Raw genomic sequence first — 12,956 nt, forward strand, 5'->3', positions numbered from 1 at the left:
GGTAACTATAAGAGTGTGTATTTTTTTTGTGTGTGTGAGTGTTATTTTTATTTTCCTCCTGCTCGTCGGCCTTTTGCTTGCCTCGATGTATATAAACTTCTTTACCGTCGGCTTATGCTGCTTTTATGCTTTGGGGGCCCAGGCCCGGGACGGCACTGTCAGGCTCGATATAGAAATAGAAAGGAACACACACGTACCCGCCCCCGGGAGGACTTTTTTTATCGTTTTCAATTTTACTTTTATTTCGCTGCCTTTCCGCCACGGCCAGCCCCGCAGTGTCCAGGGTGAACCGTGGTGGGGCTGTTTTACTTTCAATTTCCATCATCATGGCGGCCGGCTGAACCGTTGCTGAACCGTGGGCACGTAAGATAAATCTTAGGAAAAGTACGAATTTGATTGTGACCAGTAATGGTTTTTCCTGTTCGGCCGTCCGCCGGCCGGGGGTATGTTACCTTTCCTGAGGTATGTTTGCTTCCTTCTTCCTTGCTTCCTTCGAGCCCAACCTTGCTTTTGTTGAAAAGTGAATGTACACAACAAACGATTAGAATGCGCCTGGAATGAGCCAACACTTTCTTTTGCTCAATCTATTTATGGCTCGCAACAACATTTCCGCTTCCTTTCGCTTTCGGTAGAGTCATGCATGTTCGCGATGTGTTGTGATTTGGTTTTCCATTTTAATGCAATAATTAGAAACTGTTTGATCGATCGGTAAAGGGAAACCAAATTGATCTGAAATTCTGGAAGACAATAAATAGATTATAGCAAAAACCAGTAACCTTTCACATGTCTCAACATCCAACATAATCTATGTAAATGTCTGGATCATTTTTAAGGATGAAACTCCTTACTGCTCTTGAACTGTAAGCTGCATCCACATGATCAAGAGCTTCCACATGAACTAGACCGTAGCTATATTCAAAAACGTTTTCAACTTAAAAAAGAAGCTTCTGATTGCATTGAAGCTCTAAAGTGAAGTATTATTCCAGCATAATTAGGATTATTTTTCAGAACACGATCCGTCCAGATCAACAGAACCAAACTGCCCTTTACTTATGCTATTTTCCTTTTTGGTGCGTATTGAATCTTGCTGTCATGCTGCGTTAATCGAAGGCCCAGGGTTTGTCGCCAGGTATTATAAGAACAAGGCTACTTATCACAAATGATCAAATTAATTCGAATCGTTCCTAAAATTAACCTTCATCTTAATTAACCAAAACCACGCACAGACCCGTCTAACTCCCTTTCTTTAGTGTATCTTGTGCAAACTGTTACAAGTACCACGACTCATCAACTGACTGTGTCACACTCTATTTGATCAATATTCCCTCATTGCTTTCCTCCCTTAGTCTCCAGCTACAATTCACAACCCATAAACCGCCAACCGTGATGATACCCAGCGCACGATAGCTCAAGCTTTATAAATCAACGAAATAGCTACCACCATAAAGACATTTGTCACACGCACAGCCTCTCTCTTGCTCAACCACACACACGCACATTACGCTCCTTTCACTCCATCCATCATCGATCGCTTCAGTGCACTTCGGCGACGGTTTACGAGCGACGGTTCGCTTCTTCGGTCTGCCATCGATCGAACGCAGCGCACGCGAGCTTACTCGCTCCCGGACGCCAACCCCTATTCCCAATGCAACCAATTCTGCGACATCAAAGTTTGGTGGAGGGTGCGTGCATCCCACCGAAACACCACCGCTATCAACAGACCCGTACAATGTACCACAGCCACTCACGTCTCCACACGCCAGAAGCACGCAAAGGGGCAATGTTTCTGCCGCTGCTTCCGAACGGATAAATCTGTTCACCCTGACCGTCCGCACCAGCACCCCCAAACTTGAACTTGAAAGCGCAAGTAAACATGCGCGCGGTCTTGAAAACCCCGCAAAAGGGCCAACGCCAAGCCCGCAACAGCTTTATCTCGCGTGCAGCACAACGCGCATCGCCTGCATCGGAGCTTCACCTCACCGTGGGAAATCACAAATCAGGCACCAGTGGTGGGCCTCCATCAGGGGGATGTTTTGATTGAGGTGGGGAGGGAGGGAACAGGGAGGCGTTGTTGGAAAGGAAATGAAAACGCGACGCTTACATCACGGACACGGTGTCGGTGAGGTTTTCGAAAAAAAAGGGCCCGGTACGTCGTAATAGACTACCGACACACACACACACAAACCGCGTCGATGGCAGCCCTTTTCCAAGGCGCGTGAGTACTTGCCTTTTTTCCCCCTCACCCGGGCACTAAAGATTGAAGTAAAAAGAAAGAAAAGGGGGAAAATCGTGTGTGCTGAGCACTTTTATCGTGTCCTGGCGTCGTATTTTGCCATCAAAAACGGTGCTTCCACCGAGCGTTCGAGGGCATGCAGGAAGGAGCAAAAAAAAAACCCTCCAGGGAGCCAATCATAACGACCGGGAACCGGAATCCGCCGACAGGTTTTCAGGGTGCGATAAAGAGCGTGCGCCTCTTATCGGCGCCACTACTTTAGGTGAACCGGAAGCGTTTGTTTATCGTTCCTTCTGCTTTCGTCGTCGAGGCTGGCCGTACTGGGGGTCCTCCGCCAGCTAGAACGTGTTCGCCTGCCCACCGTAAACACTTCAGTTGAAGCACGGATGTTGGAAAGGACTTTGTAGAATGAAGTAATCTGCTTGATTTACGGAGTGCAACCTACGAACGCCGGTGATTTTCTTTTATTAACCAAAGGTAGAAAAAGCGTATTCGCCTCAAGCGGCGATTGGCGCAGGAGTTTTTAGGTCATCCTGATCTTGATGGTGTGTGTGTCCGACGAGTCAGTTTGCTTTGAGTCGCATGTTGCATAATATTCTGATCCTTTAGCTTTTGTTTAGAGTTTGGCTTGAATGAAATATAAAATTTCAGGAAGACACCTAATATTAAAAATCATACTGTTTAGAATAACATTTTCATACTGTTTGATCAACATTTTATGCGTCCAATCACTTAGCTTATTTCTTAAAAATATACAAAATCAGATAAGTATCATTCGAAAACATAAATCGAACCTCTGTAAAAGACTCAATCAATCCTAAATATTCAAATCCTCCAAACAGGCAGCCAATCCTGCCCAGATTGACATCTGCACAACACCGCCGGCTGAACAATTTCCTTATCATTTTTCACACACATGCCGGATATTGCTTGGGAAACAACCGGCTGCTCCGGCTTTGGCGGAAAAGTTCGCATGCAACGGAACCATCGCCGTTTATTTGCCTCACCGCTTGTTCGCGAAAATTGGAGTAACACATTTGCCGTCGAATTGTTCACAGCGAGGCTCGTTCGTACATGTTCGGTACGATTGGTACCTTCACACAGCTCATCTGGTTCCAGCGAAGGGAAGGCCGGGAAGGGTGGCAAAAAGCGAAAGTTACCTTCGGTTTGGGCCGCCCGAAGCCAAAGATCCGCTTTCGGAGGAATAACGGCAGTCTGAAACACCGCCAACAACAACCACAACTGAAGCTTCCGTGGCGCATTTGTAATCAGCACGTGGTCTGCAAACTGCGCGAGCAAGGGTTGTTGAACCCTTGTGTGTGTGTGTGTTTTTTTTTCTTGCGCGCGCGTCCGGCTCTCGCGAGAAAGATCAAGATTGCTCGATGACGGCGCGAGCGTGCGCGCCCGCGTCTTGATCCGGTTTCTGCAGATCGAATCTGATGCTGATTACGGTGCGCATTACGACGAGCGTCCGTTGCGGTCGTTGTGCCCGTTGACGCGTCCGCTTCCTTGACGTCAGTGAAGGTATTTTGGTGTTTGTGGGCACCGTTTTTCCTGCCACTGCGCTGCGTTGGGTTTTCTTTCCCCCTCTGCCATGCTTCGGCGGACGATGATTGAGACACTCGAAAGGCATGCACCGGCAAGTGCAGCAGGGAGTGCAGCAGAGGTCGCTGTAGGAAGCGACGGAGTTTGCACTGCCGGATGCCGGTTGATGGTGAAAGTGAAGGATGGTAACACATCCCAGAATGATCATGGAAGATGTGTATTGGCACCTGACGCCATTGAAACATAAACGGCGGCTGAGAGCATTAATAATGCTCTTTTGAGACAAGGACTTTCAGAATTACTGAGTTTTAAATTAAAGACTTTTTTGACAGTATTTCCAAGAAGTCAAAGTTCCAATATTTTGCTAAGTGATACGACCAACACTAAAGGAAGAATTGAGACTCTCAGAAAAATAGTCAAATCGTCTCTCGTGCTACAAAAATTCTGATATAATGAGAGCTCAATATAGCAATCTAATCCTCATCAGCTGTAAGCTTACATCAGACACTGAGTACCTCCTTTCAGAGCTACCAAACTCTTATCTGATCACGTATTTTAGCTCACGGCAATCAGATATTGACTTTCTCAGACTTTGAAGTTGTAGTTTTACTCCTCGCCGGTTCCTCAGAGCTTAAAATCGTATCACGTCTTCCCATCAACCCGCGAGTTCAATCACATTTCACCCCTTCAACTCGGCAAGCATCCAGTTTAACTTTCATCGTAAATCTTTTTCCCAAAAAGTTTGCTCCGTACCTGACCTTGGCAACGCAAACCCTCCCAAAGCGCTGCACGCTTCAGGGGTGTAACAAATCCTTAAATCGCAACCACACCCCGATGCAACCACCCGGAACTTATTCGTTCGAAGTTCGAAGTTCCAATTTCAAAATGAGGGTAAACCGGGAAACGCCGGGAAACTGGAAAAACAAAATCGCACACACACACGGAGGCAAATTCAATCCAGTCCAGAAGTCAATAACCGAGCTTTTGCGAATCGCCGGCTTAGTCTCGGGTTTGCTGCATAGGCCACTGGCCACCGGTCTGGCCGATAACTGTTTGCCTCGTGGGCTGTATTTATCGTGCCTGCATGTGTGTTTGTGTGGAGCTTTGTGAGTGGACCGTTGCGGACCAATAGATCCACCGGTATAACTAACCCTGTGAGTGAGTGGTCTCCTCATTCGACCGGTTCGGCGAGACGGGACGTCAGATTCGAGGGAAAGAGATAGATGCACCGCCGGTGGAAGAATCGAGTCGATAGCGAGGAATTTAATTATCGGTCCGTGTGAGACCATGCGCCGGCTGGTTTTCATACTTTTGCCACCACCCGGACCCAATTTCCACCATTTCCGTTCGGCATCTTACCGGCAACAGCGACCTCCACAAGGTGGCGTCCGACGTCAGCCCGCGGGCTCTCGGATACATTGTCGGCCTGCACGGGATGGAAAAGGGTTACTTATGACAACGATCGAACCCGGAAGGAGTATTGTACATTAAAACCGAACGTCAATGGGGCGGAAAACTTGGGGTTCGGTACGGTTCACTAAGCATCTTGCCCCGCAGTACTCTGGAGACGGATACATCTGTTGGGTATTTTCTTCCTAATAGTGCGACGGATAATGGCAAGGGTCTGCCTGTGGATCGTATTATTTTTCCGGACTACATTTGACGGGGCCGCAAGCAGCCCCAGGAGTGGTTGTTTAAATAAAGCTAGAAGAGTGTAGTAGCTGAAGTCCTGAACCTTCAGGCCTAATCCTTGAACTTTGACTCACTTCAACTTCAATACAGTATCAGCTTTCAATTAACAGTACAAAAAATGTAAACTGCTTATTGCCATGAAAACGTGCCAAAGCAAACATTATTCTCATTTTAAATTAAAACAAACAGAGCCCTCATAACGCGCCATTACCACAGCCAATTAGAGCGCATGGATGTGCCATTCTGTCGGATGAACGCAACACAAAAAGCGTGCGTTAATCGAACGATTGTCCATTTCACCCGGGAATCGCTTTGTTACGCTAATCGATTACGAGCCGTTTCGATTATGCCATACACAAAACCCCGTCGTTCCATTCGCCCACGGGAATGCAACACGAGCCAAATTGGCCAGAACTGATTTACATTTGCGTCCATTCGTTTGGCCCGATGTTCCAAGCTAATTTGTGTCAATTCGCGCAGACATTTAAATATGATAACATCATCACGATCACAATAATATCCATTTCCGCTTCGAGAGAGAAAAAACGGACCTGAGGGATGGTTCGGCCCATCATCTGTGTTGCTCGAGCTCGAACGCTATAAAATTTTGTAACCCACACTTCCTGGAACAACTCTTTTTTATGACACAGTTTTTTATGGAAGCGATCGATCGAAAAATGGGGAAGAAGAACAATCGACACTGTGACCTGGATTTGAACGAAACGCAACAGTTCTTGTTGGAAGGAAATCGAACAAAATTTGCAACATTCACTTACACACACACGCACGCCAATCCAGCCAGATATGCCCGTTGCTGCTGACCGGATGAGTTATCTTGCAGTCTTCTTCCACCCGAGTCCCGCAATAGGCCGATTGCGACCCCAAAATCAGAAGAAAACGACCACTTAATCCACCGACCGATGTTGCTTGGCATACATGCAGACGATCTCGTTCGTTGGAGCAACCAGACGACCCGTCCAAGCTCGTTGCTACAAACTGGCTGGCTGGCTGGCTGGCTAGCTGGCTGCCGAAAAACCAGTTATCACGTGATGAATTGGAAAACCAGCCCGACGGGACGGAACATTAAGAAGCAGAAGAAGAAAAACACACAACACCCCGAAAGAACCGGAAAAATCAACGTTCCACACTACGTGGAGAGGTTTTTCGTCTTGGAAGTTTTTTTTTTTGTTTGTTTGGGGGGACTGCGAATTAAAAATATGGCCACATTAATTAACGCTCCGATGACCACTCGCACGATCGCCGGAAATGCCGTAAGGAATGTAAACGTTTCCCCCTGTGGAGCTCGAGCGCTCAGCCTGCAGAATGGTTCTGGCATCTTTTTTTGGGAGAACCGGTACGCCACCGTTGGGAAGTGGGATGTGAGAAGGAGAAAGGGGAAGGAATGAGGTGGAAAATTTATATAGGGCACATGAGGGAAACGTCCGTTTCAAGAACTAACGACTAACCCGTCGAAAGCTAACGGAAGATCTTGGGGAATCCGCTTGGAGATCTTTCGAGAGAATGTTCTGATCAGCACCGAATAGCCGACGTAATAGCCTTTCCGAAACGACGCTGACAGTCTGATATTAATTTATTCACGGTCAGCTTTTTTCCTTCCACCAGTGCAGGGGTTTCCAAATTACTTCAGCGAAGGGCTCTTTTAGCAGCCTGTAAAGCTTCCCGTGGGTTGCCCACTGCAACACTACATGGCACCACCTAGACCTGAAACTTCATTCCATCAAGTACAGCAGACGATCTCAATTCCAGCCACATCCAACGAGTGGCTCTTTCCCACCTTCGCAACGCACACAATCGCCTGACGCACTCCTATCTTCAAGCCAGATCCAATCCACTGCGTTGCAGCTTCAGCAACCTCGACATTATGGTCCGTCACATCCTTACAACTTGCCATGAATATACTACATACCGAGACACCAGTCAATTTCACGAACCATACGCACGACATTTAACCCGTACTCTCAACAGTTTGTATCAACACATAAAACCGTTGACGGGAAAGAGGCGAATCAAGTCTTTGAGACCCAGAGCTTCTAAAAGATTTTCTGATTAAGATTAAAAGGCATCAGTTTTTTTTTTAAAGTTCACGTTATATTAAGCTTAAATGTGAGAGAAGTTTGCACACGATGAACTACGAGGCAATGCTTATTCCAACCAATGCATCCCACCATCTAAAAAGTTTTGGAAACCCCTGCACCAGCGCGAACGACCCGACCGAGCGGGCGAGCTATTTGAATAACAAATCCATCCCAAGCGCCCCGTGTCCGATTCGTATCATGACATAATTTTTTCGTTCCGATGTTTTATTTTTCTTCCCCACACAACCTGCATCCACAAGAAAATTCGACTTTCCAAACTTACCGTGCACGCGTTTTCCCGTGTGCTTCTTCTCTGGCGGGCGAATGGGGGTGCAGTGACCGTTCCGGGTTGCGTGGAAGGGTCGGTCCCGCGGAAATCTTATCTGGGTCAGTGTGGCAAAGTGTTTTTCCCCTCCCCACCCGATTCCAAAAGGAGCACTTATCTAAAGTGGATTCGATTTCATTCGGCATGCTTTGGCGATTGGGAGCCGGGAGGGTTTTGCTCGCTCGCTTCCTTCCGGGCACCAGCCAGCTTCTTGCATGCCATTTGATGCCAAAACCCCAAATGCAACGGTGCTACGAAAGAAAAAAAAACAAACGGTGGCACACTCGCGTACCACTTTCCTACACCACACCAAGAGGATTTCTGCTGTTGTTGTTTTGTTCTGTGCTGCTGGTGTCTTGAGAGCACGAGCAATGCTGGCACGAGTTACCGGCACACACTCGGCACACTTATGATCCTCTTCAGCATAATTTTCCATCGCGCTGGATGCCGGGGTCCGGAACTGTTGAAAGTATCAGGACAAGTACGAGAAGCAGAACAATACAGCGAGCGTTGTTTCGTTTTTGTAAATCAAAACACTTGCAGCGCGAGTGTGTGCTTTGTGCTCATTGCATTCTGTCTGACGAATGCTTGACGTACCGATTTCGTGGAAAACAAGCAAAGGAAAAATAAAATGCTTTGCTTGCAAGCATAAAAGTGGAAAATTTTCCCCTGCAGATCAGAACCGACGCATCGGTATCGTTTACATAATCACTTTTTTGGTGCAAGTCATCCTCGCTGTGGAATTTGTTGAGCGAGAAAAAAAAATCCACTTCAATACCATTGAATGCTTTACTGGGAGGAATCTCATATCAATTTACCCGTCATTTTCTTTTTTTTTTGTAAAAAGTTGTGTTGTGGGTTGTCGAAAGCTCGGTGCGTATTTATATGCGCTTCAATGAAATTTCGCGTTTGTGAAGCTTTCACGGAAATAGAATCTCATTTCCTATTTTTAAAATTCCTTTCGCTTCTTTTCCTTCCTCAGAATGCTCCAACACATGTGCTTGTTTGGTTTCCAAGTAAAAACGTGCCATTTTCAATACCAGGTCATAAGCCTGATCAAAATAATGGAATAAAAATAAACTAAAGTGAAGAAAAAAATAGTATAAACCATCTCTGCATCTTTAGAGTTACGATCCCGAAGAAACCTTGGCTGTATGTTATGGATTTCTTGACCTTATTTTACACATACATCAGTCCTTTATGTACGGATGGAATTTGATCCCTGGCATTTCTTTGTGGGAGTTGGTTCACCAACTACACATCCAGATCGCTTTTGACTCTAATTCTGAGAATGCATCGTATGCAACCCCCGATACCCCCGATACTCTTAAATAGCAGATTCCACAGAGATAACTGGCGAAAAAGGTCTCATGGTGGAAAAGTTTTTAGAAAAGAAGATTTTAAGACCTTACAACGCTGATAGCTGTTAATTTTTAATACTGATAATACTTCCCCCGTAGGTATGCAATGGCAATGAAGGAGCCACTACAATGACGAGTTCTACGAGCTATACGCTGATCTGACCAGTGTGCAGCAAATTAGACTCACCAGGCCCCGTTCGGCTGGACCTGTCATGAGAATGACACCGGATGAAAAGAACATGAAGTCCTTTTAGGTCGTCCACACGAACAGAGGAGGCGTAGTAGACACTCCATATTGAAATGGAGTGATGGTGTAGATGCGTCTTCCACAACGTCCTGGATAATGCATTGCCAGATGACGGGGCTAAACCATCTAATCAAGCTAATCCTGGAGTGTAGCAGCAGGGCAAGCGCTCGATAAGTAAGTAAGTAGGATAATACTTATAGCGGTTTAAAAGACTTCTGCCTCAGATATTGAAGATTTGGTAGTTTCTGTTTGTTTTTAGAATTTAGATACATTAAGGTCCAAAGGTCATTAGTTTACTACACAGATAATTTATTTTAGAGACATATTATCTCATTATCATCTTTTCAAGGGGAGGTCCATATGATGCATTAGATTCGGCCATCTTGGTGTCAGAATGTACATCTAAATGTGGGTCCATTATTTCAGTTACTTGTACAAAATGCTCTTGCTATGCCCTGTGTGCCTTGGGTAAAGAGCAATCTAATCACCATCTTTTTTTGTGTCCCCCCGGACACAGCATCTCCACTACCAAAACACGTCTAAACATCTTCCTTTTTTTGCCATCCCGCATGCTCGAATCAATTTTTTTCTCTCCATCTTTCACTAATTCTTCGATGAAGCATTAGAAATGCTTTCATTTTTCAACCTCTGCTTCGGCAACCAAAATCTGCTAAAAGTTGAAAAAAAAATCACCCACATTCCGACCCCTCTACGTCCTACTCCACCGACACCCGCATTACCGGGTGCCGACTTCCTCGAAAAATTAGTGCCCGGTACACACTCATCACACCTTGGCCGCGGTAAAAGTAGCAGCTTTCTGTCAATTTTCGACCGCTCAGTGTTTTGTTGTTCGTTTTTTGTGCACCAAATTTTCGCGGACCATCCAGCTGGGGAAAAGCATCCGATGCGGGATGAGCACATGCACATACACCAACAACAACAAAAACCCTCGGCTGGGAAGATCAAATCCGTGTGCCTATTTTCACCAACGTGCCCAATTTATGGCGTACATGGGGTACGATAACTATTTTGACACCGATACGGTGGCCACTTCAGGCCGACTCCGGGCCACCAAGGAGGAAGAGAGAAGCGGCCGGACGCTGGTAGTAAACAAATCCACCGAAAAACAATGGCAAACTCGGCGACTCAAACCCGGAGTAACATACCCCCAGAAGAAAAAATATATATCTCATCCATCCATCCATCCATCCATCCAGCCATACGGGTACATCAGGCATCATACCATCATCTCGGAGCAAATGGATGCAGATAATGAAATTTTTCGGCCACTTTCGCGAGTGGCCCTCTTCGCCGATTGCTATTATTATTATTATGATGCCTCGGTAGCATTTTTTTCTGCGCTACCGTTTGGAACCATCGCTCGTACTCCTCCCGTGCAACCGTTCCGATATGGTTCCGACTCATAAAACATGTGCGTATGTTTTGCCCAAAATTTCTTCTTCATTTCCGCTTTCATTCCAAGGGAGGGGGGGGGGAGGTTTCGGGAAAATTTGGACAGTTTTCTTCGTTCAAGCCACACAGAAAAGAAAACACACTCAAGCCCCTGGCTCTCAAACGGTACACACCGGACTTGGTGGTCGGCTTCGGTACGGTTGCGGAAGATTCGTACCGCCAAAAGGAAAGCTACCGTGAGTTATTTAATTTATAGCAAATTAATACCGTTCGCATAAAGTCAGCGGCACGCGGCCATGACGTTCCGTTTTTGGGAGTTGCGTTTTGGGCGGATCATATATTCACTCACCTAAGCGTATCAGTATTTTCCATTTTAATACGTACGACCACATACGGCCGGAGCGTTTGTCATCAACGTTTTCCCGTGTTTGGTCTGAATTTACTTCTCATTATAAGTTAAACGTGTTAAAATAAAACAAGCCGAGATTTTGTTCCGCTTTCTGATGATGATGTTTTGGGTACGTTTTCTCTGAAAAAATACTCCAAGAGCCCTTATTAAGAGATCACGGAATGGGAAAGTTGATTTTTAAATCGTAATTAGAATAATTGATGTAATTTAAATTGAGTCATTTTTTTTTACATTTGACTGTAACTACTGATTACGGTTCGGGATAAGAAATATCGAATGGATTATGGTTTCAAGTTAGAGAAGTCGAACGTTAGCCAAGCTTTCCATAACTATACCGGAAAGTGAAGACTTAACACCAAATACTGATACTCAAATTGACCGATTGAAAAACGTTACCAAAGTCTAGTGTCTACCGTTGATAGGTAGACATTTAGGAACTGATTGTAACAGTAGGAGTGAGCTTAATATCTTTCAGCTTCTTACCGAAGGCTTCTTTTAAATTGTGTCTGACAGTGCCAAGCTAGAGAAGTATTAGGACGTCCGAATAAAGAACGGGTACTAAATTCTTCGGAAAAAGGAAGGCTTGAAGCATTTAATGTCGCTTTAAAGCTTCAAACATTTAATGTCGAAGCCTTTAAAAACTTCTGATCCGATTTGGTGGAGGAAGCCAACTCACAACATCGACAATTTGACAACCATTTTACTGATTTCTCGCTTTAGAGAAATTTTGTCAAACACTCAAGCATGGTAATAAGGACTATATGTTTACAAAGTTTTGAAGACAATTTAACGACACATAATTCTAGATCACTATTGAAACAAAAAAATATTTCACATATTTATTTATAAGCAAACTTTTCCTAATCAACCTAGACTCAACTTACACACATTCACAAAATAAACTAAAAAGCTATACTAAATAGAAACATAACAATAACAATCATACTCGCTAATCGCGACGTTTTAGTTCACATCGTATTAACAACACATCATAAGCAAGCGGATATACGCTGAGGCCACTTAATCCCCCCCCCCCCATCCGAACCATTAAACCAACGTCCAACACAACTGGCAACCACCACCAACTAATTAGTGTCAAACTCGCTAACCTCTGGGAAGCGACAGCAGGCAGTCCGCTAGCCCGGTTCCGAAGAAAGTCCCAAGCTTCCAAAAACTACCCCACTCGACTGTGTGTGACATAATCCATGTTGTTATCACCAGTCTCCACAGCATACACTTCCCGCACGCTCCTGGTCGGCTGCACGGTTCGGGACAGGGTTAATGTTGGTTTACACAGCTTCGTTGTTACTTTTATAAGTACCATCACGTTTTATTGAGCTGAGCTCCTAGCTTTGAGGGTAGGCAGCGGTCGTGGCCAACACTTTCCCTCCCAGCGAGCGCTGGAAACATCGACACGGGCTTTAACGTGTGACATGTGACCGGTGCAAATGTTTCATTTTCACTTTGACCAACGAGCTAACGGTCAACGTACGGGGTTGAATTTTCTACCTTCGTCTACTGCTGCATCATCTTACCGTACGCTTGGTCGGTACGCGGCACTGCAATGGAAAGTGGTTCTCCAAGCATCGGATACCAGACCGCCTGGAGATCGTATTTCCTGTTGTTGCACTTTTA

The sequence above is a fragment of the Anopheles stephensi genome, chromosome 2 (genome assembly GCF_013141755.1).
Source record: "Anopheles stephensi strain Indian chromosome 2, UCI_ANSTEP_V1.0, whole genome shotgun sequence".
In the NCBI taxonomy this organism is placed as follows: domain Eukaryota; kingdom Metazoa; phylum Arthropoda; class Insecta; order Diptera; family Culicidae; genus Anopheles; species Anopheles stephensi.